General features: G+C 41.0%; 1 long non-coding RNA gene across 2 annotated transcripts in view; it reads right to left on the reverse strand.

The window, feature by feature from the left end:
* Positions 1-18252, reverse strand: part of LOC140915413 (uncharacterized) — a 111237-nt gene extending 92985 nt beyond the window's left edge. For both annotated transcript variants that reach the window (XR_012160155.1, XR_012160161.1), the window contains exons 1-2: positions 18115-18252; positions 11041-11219 (exon numbers count right to left, since the gene is read on the reverse strand). This is a non-coding gene — a long non-coding RNA (uncharacterized lncRNA). The remainder of the gene's footprint in view (positions 1-11040; positions 11220-18114) is intronic.
* Positions 18253-19320: the final 1068 nt, after the last annotated feature.

Below are 19320 nucleotides of genomic sequence, written 5' to 3' on the forward strand. Positions count from 1 at the left end.
CTGGCACTGAATTCACCAAACTATTGGTGTAGCCTGCGGCTGCACTAACATTTGTTCAAAACTCCTTCTATGTTGCATTATTCCCCTGTATGTGGGACTTCCACGGGCAGTAGGTTGTAGGAGACGTCCTGCCAGGAGAAGATTGTGATACAGTTATGCAGTCTGAAATTCCAGGGTTGCACTCTCTGTGAATTTGGTGGCTAAGTCTCCTTCCCGCTTCCCGGTTTAAACCAAAACACTTTCAAAACATGACTGCATTGGAGCAATGTATAGATAGTGTATGTTGGTCCACTTCTGAAAATAGTGTATATTGATATACATGGGAAGTAAACTAAGCTCAGAATAGCCAATGCTTTTGTTGTTCTCAGTGTTTCAACAGTATTTCAGTTGTTTCCATTCGTTTTGCTACATACTTACAAATGGCTTCTGTGCCCTAAATAATAGAGTTGGAAATAAATAACTGCTAATTCTTCCTCTTTGTGTGGTAGCTTAAAGGCTTCCAATTGCACCTGCCTTTTACACCCCACCTCATGTTTTCTGCTCAATCTGCTTCAGACCTGCAAGCATATCTCCCTCTAAATAAAGCAGGTGCTAAATGATGTTTTTAAATGCCTAAACATTTCATCACCTATGCTCACCAAATGAATGGCAAGTTAGTTGTATATGTTGTCAGGGCATCACTCCAGCTGTTGATCAATTAATATTAAAATATAATTTAGATCATTTAACATAATGCTGTATGGTTGGTAGCATCTGGGAGCAGCATTAGGGTCAGTAATAGACAATAAATATATCTCCCCATTTACTATAGTGGTATGACTTAGATTTCTTGGTGTAAGTAGTCTATGGATATTATATTAGCTAGAGGTTCCATTCTCAAGGCAAATAAAAATTGGGAACATCTCTACTATCTTCCCCTATGCAAACTGAAATATGTTGACTTTATTTGGTTGATTCTAATTTTGTCTCCAGGGCTGGAGTATTACAGTTTAGTCCATTTTATAATGTATTTACCCAAATTATTTTGCCTAGAGTGAGAAACAAATTCCCAGTGAACTGAGTCAAACATCAAAGAGTTGTTATAGTCATTGACTCATTGTCTTTATTTTCTGACATTATGTTAAAATGACACTGTTCATGGCTCATGTCTCCTATCTCCCACATCCCTCCTCCTTGGAGGAGAATTAAACTAGTATGAACTAAGGCCTCTTGACTTCTGAAACAGAGTGTCCACATAGGACTAAAATGTGCTTTAATGCAATTTCACACCTTTAGTTAATTTGGCTTAATTTTCCTTAGTGTCCCCTAGACAAGCCCTCAGAATTGTTGTAACTTACATGCTAAAGGGCAAGAAGAGGTGTGAGTTAAAGAAGGTGAAATTCAAAACTATAGTGGTCATGACTGTTAGATAGCAAGCAGCACCTGCTATAAAGCAAGCAGATGGACTAGATGCACCTTTGGTTCTCTCCATCTATAAATTTATTTTTTTCTGTTGAGTCCTATCAGTGGTAAAATTATTTTTGAACAACCACCAAATAGTCTATGATGAAACTCCTGCATCTATACTGAAAACTGTTCTTAACTGCAAAATGTAACAGCATATTTAGCATCATTATTGTTTTAGATATTTTCAGTTTAACCTAAAGGACTAATTTTTTTAAGCGACTCGTGATTTTGATGTCTCAATTTTTGGGTGCCCAACTTAGGATGCCTTAAATGGGCATGAATGTTAATAAATACTAAGCATCCTCCCTCTGGAAATCAGGCCCCCAAATCAGTCAAGCTGGGCACCCCAAAATCAGAAAACTTAATATTTGTCCACTTACCTAGATACCTATCTTGTAAATTGCTGCCATTGTTGCTCAATAATACATATTGCAAATTTGTACTTACATAGGTACAACATCCATAGATAAAGTCAAACAATATAAAGTCTAACAGCATTACTAAGACACCCCTACAGTAGCAATATTAGAAAGGGACCATTAGAAATGTGCCCTTAGAGATCTACCAAGAGAGTGTAGGTGACTTTTTCATTTTTAATAACTGAATTAGTCTCTCCCTTCTTGCAAAGACTGAAAGCAATACAAAGGCTAGAAACAGCAGTCTGCAGACCACGCTAAGAAATGTTTTGACAAATATTCAACATGAAAACCCCCCACCTTATTTAATAATTTAGCATCTAGAATTAAGGCATGAAATCGGGAGCTTCATGAAATCAAGGTTAGCATAAAAATCAAACAGCAGAAGTTATTATCAGATAGAGCTACTATCACAGGATCATCATGGTATGACATATAACTCCCCCTTCCCCTGCACCCTCCCCCCCGCCCCCACCTATTACAGAGATACAGAAAGTAACCACTCAGGGAGATAATGCTGCTACCATTCTTGTAATGTATTGCTTTGATAGAATTTATAGATGTTACTTTTCCTATACTTAAAAAGGAGACAGATAAACACTGAAATGCGGTTACCCTTCCAGATTATTTACACTGCAGCCAACATACAATCTGCGACTACTGCAGTTCGAGCCTCATAAAATGGCACAGAAGGAAACCATCCTGAAAGATGTTTCCATTTCCCTATTTAGAAGACGGTAAACGTGTCAAGTAGCACAAACTTACCATCTGGTCCTGAAAGCCTGCCACTCATCATTTATTATTTGTACTGTGGTAGCACCTAGGAGCCCCAGTCATGGACCAGGACCTCATTGTGCTAGGCACTGTACAAACGCAGAATAGAAAGACAGTCTCTTAGACATGGAACTCCGATTGGAGTCAATAGTACCATCTGCTGCTTGAAGCTTGCAAGGCTGAAGCCTTATTTGTCTTTAGTGGTTACTGTCATCAAATTGTATTTCTTCTAAAGGGTTACTTGCCTTAGAATATGGTAAGAGTGCAGAACCTGTTAAATTAACAAAAATTATGTTACAAGGGTGCCATCTTGGCAAACAACAAAATTTTTAGCCCACCAGGACTGGTGCTTAAGGGACATTCTCACCATACCATCCATGAGTATCATGGTATGATGGGAGCAGATAGATACTGTGGTGATGGGAACTTTAGCTATCATCGTCATCACTCCCATAACTGCATTGGTCATTGAGGCACCATCATTGATGAGCAATCAACCAATTGTCTCCACCCCTGATGATTGTGTGTCAGTGCTTGAGTCTCCGCGAAGTCCATTCCTGTCCACTCTTTTATGTTGTCAGTCCATCTCTTCTTCTGTCTACCTCTTCTTCTCTTCCTCTGTACTGTCCCTTGGAGGATGGTCTTGGATAGGCCAGATGATCGTGTTACATGGCCATACCACTTCAGCTTGCACTTCTTCACGGTCTTCAGATGACTCAGTGCATTGGGTGATGATGTTCTGGACCTCTTCATTAGTGACATGGTCAAAGTAGGAGATGCCCAGAATTTTACGGAAGTATCTCATCTCTACTACTTGTATTTTCCGTTCAAGTTCTGCCATAAGGGTCCATGTCTTGCACACATTCAGAAAAATGGAGATGACCAGTGCGTGCAGCAGTTTCAGTTTGGATTCCAGGGAGATGTTCTTATTCCTCCAAATTGGCTTTAGCTTTGCCACTGCTGCTGTTTGCACAGTTCTTGCCAGAATTTCTGCCTTGGATCCTCATCAGTGATGACTGCCCCCAAATAATTTAACTATTTCACTGTCTCCAGCTCTTGTCCACTGACAGTGATATGTGAGCTGATCCCGTCACATTTGTTTGTCATCAGCTTGGTTTTCTCTGCATGATTTCCATGCCATATTTTGCAGAGGTTTCATCCAATCGTTTCACAAGATTGGCAAATTCATCTTCACTACCTGCCAGGCCATCAATGTCATCAGCGAACCGAAGATTTGAGATTGTTCGCCCCCCGATGCTGACTGTGCATATGTGATCTTCTAGGGCATCAGTCATTATGCGCTTCAAGTAGATGTTGAACAGTGTGGGTGAAAGAAGGCAGACTTGCCAGACTCCAGCAGCGGTGCAACCCCCCACTCCTATTGTGCCATTGATGAGAACTGCACTATTAGTGACTGTCTCCACGTCGAGGGCCACTCACTGGTCTGCCAGATCTTGTTGCAGATCTTGGTGAGTACATCTATTACTATTTCTCCATATTTCATCAGTTCGGCTGGGATGTTGTTAATACTTGTAGCCTTTCCGTTCTTGAGTAATTTCACAGCTGTCTCCACTTCTTCACACAGTATTGGAAAGTCATCCTCCTCTGTTGAATCTGGGCTGTCTAAGACACTAGGATTTCCATTTGTCTGGTGGCTGTATAGATCAGAGCAGTAGTTTGTCCACCTATTGATGATGTCCCTTTCTTCTGTAAGACTGTTCCCTTCTTTGTCTTGAATTGCATTAGCTTTGATCCATCTTTCCTTTGTCAGATCTTTTACAACCTGGAAGGCTCATTTGCTATTTTTATTATTGATACACTCTTCAATTTTAGAGCATTGTTTTTCAATCCATCTTTCCTTGGCCACTTTCATTCCTTTCTTGATCTTTCTGCCAATCGCTCTGTATTTATCAGCTCCCTCAGTGCTGTTCTTGTCTCTCTTGAGTTCTCTTCTAATGTCACACATTTGTAGTATTACCTTTGTGACCCATGTTTTTTTCTTATTATGGTATTTCCCAAGGATGTCCATTGCTGCCTCATTCATTACAGCATTGAAATTGTTGGTCATTGTTTCTATGTCTTCCTCTAGAGCAAGCAGAGGGGCAAATTTTTTGCTGATCATTGCTTGGAATGACTCTGCAATGTTTTGGTCTCTGAGTCTTTCTAAATCAAGCTTGGTTCTTGTGAATTTTGGGGCCTGATGATTTTCCTTAGCCGCAGCCAAAAGTTTAGCATCACAAAGTCGTGATCACTTCCAATATCAGCACCAGCGAAGCTCCTTGTTTTAACTCTGTTAATCCCAGAACTAATCGGTTTTGACCATAATGTAGTCGATCTGGCTGTGATGTAGACCATCAGGTGCATGCCACGTTGATTGTCTGGATGCTTTATGTGCTCCTAATGTGTGTGCAAGAACCAGATTGTTATAGCTGGCAAACTCCAAAAGTCTCAATCCTCTCTCATTGGTTATCACATTACATAAAGGGCCTCAATAATCTCGCCAATCTGCCTGTGCAATCTGCCTGGTACTCACTTTAGCATTCCAATCTTCCTGTACAATCAGGATATGTTTCTTGTGTACCTTATCGATGATGTCTTGGAGCTGATTGTAAAAATCTTCAATTTACTCATTGTCATAGTCTGTTGTAGGGGTACACAGATTTGTACCACTGTCATATTAAATGGTACTGCCTTTAGACTGATTGAAATAAGCCTGCTGGATATTGAGCGGCATCCTAATACTGAATTCTTGATATCTTTATGCACAAGAAATCCTACACCGTTGACATGTTTGTCCTCTCCACTGTAATAGAGTACATGGTCTTCTTCCGTTAGTGCCTCTCCAAAGTTCTTCCATCTGACCTTAGAGATTCCTAGGAGGTGCCAGGTATTGTTCCATTTTGTATGTTAGTTCTTTCAACCTCCTATTTGTCTCAATGTCCTTACATTCCATGTGGCTACGGTGACATTAACTCTTCCACAGATCCTCTTTGTTGGAGTTACACCAGTAGTATACTTGTCACATCTTCCCTGGTGGTAGACGGATGGCGCAGTCATTATTAACCCGGGCTGCGACCAATCCAGTATGGACATGGTTGACTTGCTCATTATATGGTGTGTCTTGGGCAAATTTCTAACCTGCTGGAGCCCATCCCTCTCCAGGCAACCCCATTTCAGTCACCTCTTATGACATGCAGGAGAAGCAGTGGGCCTATTCCATCCCCGGACCTACAGGACCTCCATATTACTCCTATGCATGGAATAATAATTAAAAATAATAAAATGTGCTTCTCACAAAGACAGAAAATCAGTGTTTTTATCCTTGTAGTGTCTCAATATGCATACAAATTCCTGGGAGTTCATCTGTAGGGTAGCATGAGTTGAAGTCTTCATTTCGACTTTTGACTTCAATGGGCTTTGGATCAGGTCCCTAATTACCAAAGTTAAACACGGTTTTCATTCCTATGCACTCATTACTGTAGTGTCAAGTTGGTATATGTATTTATATTGTGCATTAGGGAGACAATGCCAAACAAGTACAAAGCCATTGACGTGGAGGCTTTAATGGCAATCTAAATACATGAAGTGATATAGTAATGAACAAACAACACACTACAACAATAGGTAAACATGGAATGGGGTGTGTTTTCATAGATGGAATGAAACATGGATTATTACCAAGTATTATGAGCTCCTAAATTACACTGTTTAACAGGAATGCAGTGTGGTTGAAGGAGCACTGTATTTATTCCTTCCAAATCCACCAGGAAAGGTACTTCCACAACTTCCTAAATTCAACAACCTCTTCTAGCGATTAGGTTACAGCCCCATTATGCTAGGCAACCTACAAATATATAGTAAATGATAACCCCATCTGCAGTATTTAGTGACATAAACTAAAGCAATGAGGGCCACTCTTGAAATGATTCCTAGCACTCGACAATGGCAAGTGTATGGGTGTGCTGTGACTGCTGGTTGTTATGCCAAACATAATTGTCCCTCAGTTACGTGGGGGGAAGGAAGGAGGAAAAAAGTATTTGTTCTGTCCACCTGTTGTCTCTCATTGTATGCTTAGATTGTAAAGCTTTTTGCTGGGTACAAGATCTAGCACAATCTCTCACTGGAGCCTCTACTAGACTAGAAATAATTTAAGTAAATAATAACATATCTCAAAGTAAATATGTTTTGGATCATTATGTAATAAACTGGGCAATGCATTTTATATATTATAAACTAAAGACATAATTTAATAAAAATGAAACCTAGTTGTAATAATATCACTAAGGTCCTAATACTGTTTCCATTGAAGTCTACGGGAAAACTCACATTGACAGTAGTGGTCAGAATCAGGTTTTTAGCTAACACCTTTGTAGGATGCTCTAAAGACTGGCTTATTAATCTGTGGCACTATAGGTAGAATGGAATGTGCTAAATTTGTTATTGAAAAGGTTTGTTTTGTCCATTAAGATTTTGCATGTGTTTTTGGTGCTTATGGGATGCATAAGGGATTGACCGTTAAACTCAATAGTCTTTTATATCCCTTAAGGCAATGAGCAGTGAATCATAAAGATATCAGCCACAAGCACACACACGGGAGTGTCATAAGAGACTAGAAGGAACATCTCATGCAAAAACAGGAAAAGGGAAGGGAAATTCAGACTGTGCATAAGAGGAAGGAGCTGCTTTATCAGTGATAAAGGATCTGATTGTGTAGTTAGTACAAAGTCTGAATTGGTTGTGGCATGTGGCCACATCATCCAAGGTAACTCAGGGAGCACATACAGCAGGTGTGCAGGCTGTACTGTCCTTTTGAATTGTGCATCTTCCCTATGGTGGGTCTGCCACACAGGGTCATGAGCTACTGTGGAAGGGGGTTCTGGCTGTGGCCCCACCTCTTCTCCATCCACAGTGGGGGCATGAAAAGAGTATTCCTCATTCTTCTGCATTCTCTCCAGCACACAGTGTTCATCTAAGACTGGCCCTCGTGCATGGTGAGAATGTTGCTTGTGTCCTGCCTTTCTGTGAGCACCCACACAAGGGCCAGTCACAACCTAGCCCTAACATTCAGCTGGTACCACAAAGAGCCTGATTCCTCTCTTTCTTGGACCAGTGTAAATCAGGATTAACTCTACTGAAGTAAATGCTTATACACTGATGTCAAACTACTACTAGAGGGGAATCATCATTATAGATTTTTTTTAATGTAGTGAGGCTCAAACTAAATAATTTTTTCTCTTGGAACAAGTTTTTTTCCCCTCTTGATCAAATTACCATTGACATTAGGAGTTGGATCACCAGCTTTTCTGAAGAGGGGGATTTTAATCTCCTATGTAGCGGAACATCATGTCAATAAAATATATGGAATCTCCTCACTCCAGACCAGCAGCCTGTGGGGAAAAAAATGTCCAGACATCCTAGGCTTCAGAGATTCTCTCACCAATAGAGCACAACTTTTCAAGTCAGCAGGGGAAAACACAAACATCAGTTTTGGCAGATGACAGGATGTAGCCTGTCCTATAGAATGGGATTTATTTAGTTCAGGACTGAGAAGTGAGTAATACAGCAGCGAGAACCTGACAAACCTCTCTCCTAGGAGAAACAAACAAACCCCAAACTCTAACACATGTTCCATTGTCCTTGGGAAAAAGATAAATTTCCTCTTGTTGCAGACTTCCTGATACAGGACTCAGGGAATGCATAGAGTTACCTCATGGCCCAACACAATAGAGCAAAACCAAAACAATAAAGCAGTTTACGTACTTACTTAAATGTGCATATTCTAATTTTTTCCTCCAGATTATTTTAGCAGAGGGAACAGGTGCACTGGCCAGGCTTATTCAGAACAAAATAGAACCTCTGCAAAATGTAACAATACAGCACTGTGCTTTGTCAGGTAGTAGTATGCCAGACAGTAATACGTGGGGCACAAGTGCAGGACAATGGGCCTTGGAAGGGCTGGGATCTGAAACTGAGGGGGTGTAAAACCTCCCTAGTACTTTCAACATTAGGTTCTGATAGGCACTGCCTTGCACCTTGCATACTTATGAACACTGGTGCAAAGTGAGTTTTAAACATTACCAAGGCCCAGATTCTAAACTGCATCCAAGTTGCACTTCACACAGTTTAGGTGGCTGAATGGCTCTAAGTTACCTTTTCATTCAAACAATACTAGGGCTGGTTAGAGACTGGGTCTCAGGCCTGCTACAATTGATGCCAGCTACCCCTGGTCCCAACATCACTGGGATCACCAGGGAGTAAGCCCTGGTTACACCCCCTTCCTCTCAGTTATACCCTATGCATGAGAGGCTGAGAAGCTGGGTGGTGTATGCTTCCTGATAATTTCCTGGCATAGAGAAGAAATCTCAAGAGGCAGGATCCACCAGTTTTACAGCTACTTCATGCTACTAGTATAGTGCAAAGTAGCCAGTGCCAGGCCAGGATCTGGTCCCTCATGTTTCACACCCACTTCACACAGGTATGAATAATTATGCAAAATGCCTGGTAGTGGGTCATCTGGCCCCATGATCTGTTTTTACCTTCAGTTGATCCAGGTGCTCCTCATGGAACAAGAGAAAAGACATTTTATAAGAACCAGGTAAAGTACCTAGCATTCCAAAAATGAAGCTCAGCTAATAATGTGCTAATTCTCAGATTCCATCTGGGCTAATCTTGCAAAGAAAAGTGCTGGGTTCTTGGTAACACATTCATTTGTATCGAGATTTACATAGTGGCAAAACTACTTTTATTTTTTAAGCCACCCTTTAGTTCGTGGCTGAAGGGGTGGGGAGTTCCTAATTGCTTTTATATACTCTACACTGTAAATTCACTTACTCAAATATTCATTAGACCTTTCTGGTTCTTAGCCACCTTTACAGGAAGTCTTCACTGAGTAAGTTTGCTTTACGCTTGCCCTGTGTTTCAGTTTGAACTCAACTGTAGCATTCTAACTTCTCAAATAAAGTTGTTACCCATGAAACAAGTCAATTTTTGGTGATATTTAAAATATATCTTCATTTAGGATAGAACACAGCAGAAAGATGTGTAAAATATTTTCATGAAGAGCACAAAGACCAGAGCTTCCTGCCTCAGTATAAAAAAGTATCATGCATTACAGCATCCTTCTCTTGCCAAATACAGTCAGGAAGTGACTCTGTTCCCCAGAGACTGCACTTTCAAATAGCTCTTTTCAACAAGAAGGGCAGAAAAGGAAGCAAAAACCTGCTTCTCTTCTTTATTACTGTTAGTTTTATTTAAAACAAGGCCAAAAAGCTGCAGATACACATTGTTTGTACAGGTTAAAAAAGAAAGTGCTTAAATATAGTCTGTGAAAAATATATCACCAAATCACTGAAATATTAATGGTTTACCCAAGGTAAATAAAATACTTTGAAACATGAGGGCTAGATTTCCTTAAACAGAGCAGAGGTTTGCTAATCCACACTTCACTAACCTGCATACCTGGGTGACATCCTGACCTTGCTGAAGTCAATGGCAAAGCTCCTTTGTCTTCAGTGGGTATGTGTACAGTGAAAAGTAAGCCCAGGGTTCGTCGAACTCGAGTTAGCAGACCCTGTGTTTGCTAACCTAGGGCTTAAGTGTCTACACTCATTTATAACCCCAGATTACAACCTGGAGTTCCAACATCTACACTGCATTATCTGGGCTCAAGTCCAACCACCCATATCCCAGACTTCCTAGAGCCCTCCCAAAATGTGGCTGCTCTAGCCATTTGTTCATGGTGCAATGTGGGAAAACTTGACTGTCCAGAGGACAAAGAAAGGACAAAGAAGTACCACAATGTGGTATTGTGGAATACTCTTGGCAGACTCCCAGAGCACTAGTCCAGTGGGGCTGTGTCTATACTGCAAAGCAATAGGGCTTGAACCCTGGGTCCTGGCTTGACTTAGGCTGGACCACTCTCCACCTGCATGGGGTTCTGGGACCCTGGGTCCAAGCTCTGGGTAAGTGATAGTTGTGCATAGATGGAAGAGAGGTTAGGCTTGAGCCTGAGTTCAAATCCTGGTTTATTTGCAGCCACACTCAGTGGGGCTAGGATTTCACTCTTTGAGTCTGTTCCTACAGTCCTTGCTCAGGAGAGGACTGTAAAACCAGGGCACTTACAATTTGCACAGAAGAATGGCAGTCCCTCTCAATGCCTCATCTAAACCTTAGCAGCAGATGCTGTAGTAAGGAATTATATTAAGACTACATTATTTTAACAAAACCTACTACCATGCGTTTACCGCAAGAAATGAGTCAAAGATACTTATGTATATTGAGGCTAAGATATTTATACAAGGTTTGTGGGATTGACTACACCACATATTCTGTACACGCCTTGGCTAAGTATTGCTGCTCTTCTCTCCCAGTGCCCCCAACCCACCCCTTCATATTGATTTATTACCTGATCCCATCACTTTGTTGCATCGTGCCTGAAATTAGAATGTAAAGCATCCTCAGTCAGGGTTATGCTTGGACAGATCCCCAGCTGAAGTCAATGGAACTACAGTACTCTATGCCAACTGAGCATCTGTCCCCATCACGTCTTACTTGTACTGTATGAGCTCATCACATGTTTGGGTGCTGTAAAATAATATATACACAATAATTAATGGCAATTTTAATTATGAAATATAAGAAATAATTACACAAATTACCACTGGCAAAATAAATTAACAAAATATATTTTGTGACATGGGATCATTGTTTTGTTTCTTATTTCACATACTTGCTTTAAGGCCTGATCACTGCACCAATAGAAGTCAATGGTAAAGCCTCTTATAATTTCAGTGATGCAGGATCAAGTCAATCAGGACCAGTCCTGCTTCCATTGAATTCTATGGCAAAATTCTGACTGACCACATTGGGAGCAGGATCAGATCTTTACTAATTTACAAAATTCTGTTATTCACAATGGGCGCCCAGTCACGAGGAGCATGAATGAACAAGGTCCTAATGAACTAGCAAAAGCCAAAGGCTTTTGTTCTTATTTTAATAATTATAGAGCTGTCCAGTACGTATTAAAGGATAAGCGGGGTTGCGGCAATGCAAGTGTTTTGCATGTAAAGGCATTCTGATGCAGATACTAGTCATTGTTACACTACATCACTGATACCATAGACACTAGCTATCTATGCCCACCAGCCATACCAAACTATACTAAGCAATTCTAGCCCAGATCCTCTAAGGCAGCATTTCTCAAACTTGGGTTGGGACCCCAAAGTGAGTCGTGACCCCATTTTCATGGGGTTGCCAGAGATGGCTTTGACTTGATGGGGCCCAGGGCCAAAGCCCAAGCCTGAGAGCTTCAGCCCTGGGCAGTGGGGCTAAGGTTACAGGCCCCCTGCCTGGGGCTGACGCCCTTGCGCTTCGGCTTTGCAGTGGGGCTTTGGCTTTGCCCCCCCCCACTCCCCAGGTGGTGGGGCTTGGGTGGGCTCAGACTTTGGTCCCCTGTCCTGGTGTCCTGTAGTAATTTTTGTTTTCAGAAGGGGGTCACGGTGCAATGAAGGTTGAGAACCCCAGCGCTAAGGTATTTAGTCTCCTAACTTCCATTGATTACGACAGAAGTTAAGAGCGTACTGCCCCCTGTCACTATGCTCTTCCAACAGCACTGGCTGTAAGTTTTTATTGCTTTGCTTATTTATTTTTTCAATTTTCCACTGAAGCTGGTGAATGTTAATTCTACTGTGGGGCATGACAATACTGGTGAGAGACAGGCATTGTGCTCATAGTATGGCCATTGTGCTAACTGAGAGGCCTACAGACTTGGGGAGAGCCTGAAGAGACACTCATGTTGAACTGGGTCCAGTCAACTGTGCTCTGAGATGTGGACAAATATCATTGTAATTGTTTAAGTTCACACTACTAAATAGACGATAGCTGCTCTGGTCTGCAGATGAAAAGCCAATGCATTAACCCTGCACTAGAATGCTGGTTTATAATATTTCTTTGGCTGTGGAATTGCTCATTGACCAGAGAATTTATTTAAATCCTCTAGCTCACTGATGGAATAGTATTTTAGGAATACTACTACTACATATTAGAGGATACATCAGTAAAAGAGGATAGTAAATGCACAAAGGCAATAAGCTTTTTTACTTGACAAAGTACCACTTGAGTTACTATAATTTACAAGTAATAATCCATTTATAGGGTAAAGAGAAGGAATGACAGAAAAAAAATGTACAGGCAGATGACAAGAGGAAGGCTGAGGACTGCAGATTTAGACTGTTTAAAATTCCGTTTATTTCATCTAGCTTCCACTTTGAGCCTTCCTGAATGTCAGGAAAGAACATGAGGCAGTGTTTCTGTAAGATATGCCATCCTGTATTGATACCATTTGAAGACACTGAAGGAAAAACCACTAAAATGAAGTCCATGTTTTATCCCATGTAACCAGAGTTCTAAATGCACATAGATAAACCTTAACCATGACCAAAAAAAGGAAATATTCTATATTAGTTTAATAAGGAACGCGCTGAGAATTGCACTGGTAGGTAGGGTGGCAATCTTGCTACATACATTCCTTTCTACATAGTAGCCAGCACAATTCTACTACACTACCAAATTTTTTTTCTTCTGAAGGTAGAGCACAGAAAGGTGGTGGCTCTTGTATTGATATTGCAGTCAGAAAACCTGACTGATGTTCTACAAAATTGTTCCCATTATGGCTTCTGGGAGTGGGGGATGGGGGGGGGGGGGAGTAGTACCTCATAACTGAATAATCTATTCATTTGGTTAGTGGATTCCTGTCCAAGTTTTCAAAAGGTAATTTACAGCTGTAATATTCTGCAAAGATTAGCTATTTCAGGATGCACAAAAGTTCCCAACAGTTACAATACCGATGTATTACTAAGTCTTCTAAATGGAGTGAGAACTAGATGAGAATGAAATTAGTTTAAAGATATGTTTTACTGTAGATTTTGCAAGAAGACAGACTAAAAATGTGACTTTTCACTTTTTTCTCGTCATATCCAGAATATCTACCAATCAGCGATATACACAAAATGTCTGCATAACTGCATACACATTTACAGAACAATTCCTTTTAACATTAGAGTTTTCATGGAATTCATTTCATGGAATTTTATTTATTTATAGCTGGGTTTGCTTAGTTCTTCTTCCCCTCCCCATTGTTGCTCATTAGTGTAATTAATGCGTATTGTTGGCATAGCTTCCATCATTGCATTTTCCACTGGGGGGGGGGGGAATAAAACCATCTCTATTTTCATTTACAGCCCATAGTTTCCATGTTGCCTTTTCTCACTTGTCACATTAAAAATCTAAAATAATAATCCTCTTCAAATAATTCTTGCCCTAATTTTAGAACTGTTAATGGGATCGTAAAAAACCCCTTTCAAAATCCCCTTGCTAAACACTATTATTTTACATGCTCTCTAGGAGCAAGCAGCTCACAAGCACTCTGCTTTGCCAAAATACACACAACAAAGCATACAGCCAACTCCCCTGCTGCGCCAAAATTCACACGGGAACATGTAGTTAGCTATTCTACAAGGCAAGGATCTTGTGCAGTTTACCTGTGCTGTGGATTGCCTAGCACAGTGGTTCTCAAACTGTGGGTTGGGACCCCAAAGTGGGTCGCGACTCCTTTTTAATGGGGTCGCCAGGGCTGGCATTAGACTTGCTGGGGCCTGGGGCCAAAGCCAAAGCCCCGCCACCTGCGGCCAAAGCTGAAGCCTGAGAGCTTCTGCTCCGGATGGCGGGGCTCAGGTTACACGCCCTGTGCATGGGGCTGAAGCCCTTGAGCTTTGCCCCCCCCACCCCCAACCACGGGGTGGGGCTTGGGTTTTGGCTTTGCCCCCCCACCCTACCCCCCATGCCTGGGCCACAGGGCTCAGGCTTCGTTTCCCCCCTCCTGGTGTCGTGTAGTAATTTTTGTTGTCGGAAGGGGGTCATGGTGCAATGAAGTTTGAGAACCCTTGGCTAGCATAAACTTGGCTGCAGCAAAATAATATACAATTACCATGACCATTAATAGTCAGTACATCTCCTTCTTGGTGTTCTCTAACTTCAGGGCAGGTTAATTACGTACAGGCTGGGTCCAATGGAGGATAATAAATAGCCAGTTCCACTTCTTGCAGCACCTGGCATTTTCTCAAGGCTATACCACTCTTCAAGAACTGACCTGGCCCACTCCTGCATAGCTTGTGAAGTTAGATGAAATCATAGGTGAAAGCTGCAGATGCATATGCTGTATTGCTCACTGTAAAGTGAAGCTCTTATTGGGATGTCAATAAGAAAATTACCACTCCTGCCCTGAAGGGAATTCCACTCTTTGGACACAGAAAGCAGGTAATGGGAAGATGTGTAGATGATTAATCAAGTGAGCATCTGTATTTTAAAGATCATAAAAGAATAAGAGGAAACAAGGGTGTTTTTCTGAGGAGACAGAGAAAGAATGTGAGGCCTAGTAAACACAATAGAAAGACTGAGCATTCTAGGAGTTATAGATATGAACTGGGAATCTGTGTAGATTATGAAGCCACTGTTGGGGACTGTTTTTGTTGTCGTCGTTTGTTTGCTTCATAAATTAACTCATTCACCTGATTTGGTAGTGGGTAGTAAAGACCTGTTGGTCTCCTGTATCCCCTTTTCTCTCTCTCCATCTCGCAAGAGTTCAAAACCAGTTCAGCATGTCATTAGACAGAATAGCGATCCCATGGAGAAAAGTGACCTTAAACAGTGCTTCAGCCTCCTGTGTGTTGTGTGCTACCTTTAAACATGTCTGGAAGTCAAATAGTTATTCAGCAAAATGATCCTATTAAAACCAATTGCTGGGGATGAGTAATTGTAGATTCTACTTTAGAACATGTCCATGTACCAAAGGCAACATCAACCACAAAAATGATATGGAAGAAGATTTATTGCACCATAAATATTATTAGTGAAAGCCCTTGGCATTGCACAGTACATGCCTATGTAAAAAGAATAAGGAGACAGAAATTTTTGCAACAGAAATTCAGTCTTTACTGAAGCTCCCAAAACATCACGAGTTTTCATATAGTGTTTAAAATAGCAACACATTGACTGTGAGTGCCAATTATTTACATGCTAATTCAATTTATCTGGGTAGATTTAGTTTAAACGATTTATTTTTTGTTCAGCCATACAAGCAGACTAAATGTTGAAACTGCTGACGGATACTAGTCAGTGCAGAGGAAAAAAAATAATAGCCAGGAAGGAAAGAATATTTTGCAGTTATTTGTTGAAAGCAGTATCTGAATTTCAACAAATAAGTTCACACATCAGCGACATGGCTGTTATTGCTAAAGGTTCTGTTGGTATTTCCTGTCGAGGCATCTTCCATTAAAAAATATTAACGCAGTCATAGAGATGATTTTTCAGCTGAAATTTTGGAGGCAAGAGTTTATCTTGGGAAAGAGCTGTTATTTCTTTTAACACGATTACATTATAGAGTTCAACCATTTTCTGTGTGGTTTGCTCTCTCTTTTTTCATGTTGCTGCATAAGTAGAGGCTGCATGTTAAAAAAGAATGTGGGCATCTCATTCAACAGATATTTTTTCAATATGGTACAAAAAAATAAGTGTTTGAGTTGTCTATGTTTGGGGCCAATTTTTTAATGGGCTTTAAATTTGTTCATGCAGGCAGATATTATACCAGCAGGTCATCAGGTCTCCACATGCAAATACAGATTCTGTGAACAATTGGAATTGAGTTTGAGGTTCCTTTGACACACACTTGTCCATGCATAGCCTTTTGTTTTATGAATTTTATTTTTTGAGACAGTCGTACTTAATACTAGTACATAGAGAACTTTTCATGCATACATCCCAAAGGCCAAGGTTTTCAAAAGTGATGGGATTTCGTATGCCTAACTTGAGATGCCTTAAAGCAGCCTGATTTTCAGAGGTTTCAGAGTAGCAGCCGTGTTAGTCTGTATTCGCAAAAAGAAAACGAGTACTTGTGGCACCTTAGAGACTAACCAATTTATTTGAGCATGAGCTTTCATGAGCTACAGCTCACTTCATCGGATGCATGTGTGGACAGTTGGTGCTTTATGTATATAAGGAGTCTCAAACTGGTTGAGGCCAAATAGTTGAGGCCCCTAAAATCAATAGACACTTTTGAAAAACTTAGCCTAAGTGCTTTAACAAGATATGGAAGCATTATTATACCCATTTTACCAATGGGAAAACTAAGGCCTGGTCTACACTTAAAAATTGGATCAAGTTAGCTATGTTGCTCACAGCTCTGAAAAGTTTTGTGTTAGTGCAAGATATTTAGGTCAACCTAGCCCCCTAGATAGACGTGGCTAGATCAATGGAAGAATTCTGCCACCAACCTAGCTACCACCTCTTGGAGCGGTGGATTAACTACATTGACCAAAATACCCCTTCAGTCTATGTAGGAGGTTTCTACACCAAGACTGCTACAAGCGGCACAAATGCAGAGCTGTAGGTGTGCCACTGTAGCAGCTGTAGAATAGACATACCCTAGGCACAAAAATGTTACACGGTTTGCCAGAGATGGGAATAGAGCGCAGGACTCTTTAATGCCATGCCCTATCCACTACGTTTTACCTCCCAGTTTAGACTTGATGACCCTTTGTAGTAGGACATCTCTTACATGCATTGTCTACCCTTTCAAAACAATAAATAAAATAGAGAGGGATCTGCTAATCTAGTTTTCTAAGGTGTTTTCTTATTAATGTAGCCAAGCAGGGCCTTTTCTACACTGACACTTTACAGCACTGCAACTTTCTTGCTCAGGGATGTGAAAAAACACCCCCCTGAGGGCTGCAAGTTTCAGCGCTGTAAAGTGGCAGTGTAGACAGTGCACCAACGCTGGTAGCTACGCCCCTCGTGGAAGTGGTTTTTTTTATAGCGCTGGGAGAGCTCTCCCAGTGCTGGTGCCACACCTACACAGCCACGTTAAAGCCTGGCCGCGGCAGTCCTTTAACGTTGCTAGTGAAGACATGCCCAAGCATGTATGGTTTTGTGCCACATGTACTCTAAGGGCTACTCAGAGGCAGTGTGAGGACTTAAGAAGAGAGTGTCTACAATGCTCTGAATTTTTTTGTCTTTTCCAGGTTAAACCTCAGTCCCCTCACATTATTATAACTCTATTCTAATTCTCTTTAGAGAGTTTAATCTTAAAATTTCACTAACTTCATTTAGTGGAGTCCTTCTGTGCGGGCTAAGGCTATTTCCCACCAATCCCCTATATAAAGCATCTGATAAAGGCTGATCCTTCCTAGCTGCTGCACATCCCTATTTTTAGTTGTCCATTTAGGGAAAGTGATTGAGTGGTGGGGGCTGGGGTATGTGTTGTTCCTTTGTCATTTATCTGGAAGCTTTTCTGCAGCCTTGACAGTCCCATCTAACAGAAACAAAGAAATAGTCATTGGATCAACAGCTCAGACCTTAGACCAGCCCCTCAGTAACCTTGGAAGATTGTGGTGCACGCTTACATTATATCCCTCTCCCATCCCCTTACCTCATTTTGCTTGATGAAGTGATAATCAACAGGCCTTGGGCAGTGACAAGCAGATAATCCAGGAGATACAGAGTTTGCTTTGCAATGTAAGGCCTGAGGGCTACTCCAGCTGAAGTGACTACAGAATTCTAAAACAAAAACTGGAGACTAAGCAGTGTGCATGGGGAGACAGTCTGCAATCACCAGCTGTTGGAGTGAGATTAATTATTAATTTCTTCTGAGCAGCCTTTCCAAGAAAGAAGAAGACAAAAACAGCATTTGCTGCAGGCCTGCTCAGCTGTATTTCTTCTTCTTTTTTATAATCATACACATACATGTTATATGTATTGTGCACACACTATAGAGATGTGGATGTATATATTATACTCACCACGTATATGGAGGTAGCTATCCCAAGGGGTGAACAAATTTATCAGGTACTTTAATCACCATACCTGCCCTCTCCCCACTAACGCTAACACGCAGCACATCCCTAGAGCTTCAAACAGCCACTATTAAAAATTTTAAAAATCAAGTAGCAGGGACAGTCTTTTTGTTCTGTGTTTGTATAGCGTCTGAAGTTTCCACACGCATTAGCAGGCTGAATTAAAGACTATGGGGAAACCTAGGGCTGACCTTGATTTGCTAACGCCTGTGAAAACCACAAATTGCCTTGTCTTCATTAGGATCTTACCTCATGATAGCCAACTCCTGTTCAGAGCACACCTTTCTCCCTAGAGAATACAAAGCCTCAGGAGATGTGAATTCTTTAACAGAATTCTATTCAGTAAGGTATTTAAGCCCAGGCTCAATTTAAAGCACCTGAATAGTGCCATTGAAGCATGCTTCATTCCTTGCTTACGTCTGAACATGCTTAAAGGTGCATAAGAACATTTGTTGAATCAGGGGCTGGAATATGAAATGAGTTGGAAATAATGTGCCAAACCCTGATTGCCTTACTCAGATGAGTAATCACAGTCATTTTAATGGGACTACGCATATAAGTAAGGTGAACAGGATCTGAACAATTTTTGCAACTAGTCAGTATCTGCAAATAATGTAAATCTGTAAATAATGACTCTTGCCTTAGCTTCTGCTGTTGATGTGGCATGGGCACAAGTAATCTGTCTTCTGAGTTTTGAAAATAGTTTATCAGGATTTATTTGTTCTGCTTATAAACAAACAGATTGATAGGATTTTGAGGCAAATTCTGATTAAATTGCTATG

The sequence above is a fragment of the Lepidochelys kempii genome, chromosome 1 (assembly GCF_965140265.1).
Source record: "Lepidochelys kempii isolate rLepKem1 chromosome 1, rLepKem1.hap2, whole genome shotgun sequence".
NCBI lineage: Eukaryota > Metazoa > Chordata > Testudines > Cheloniidae > Lepidochelys > Lepidochelys kempii.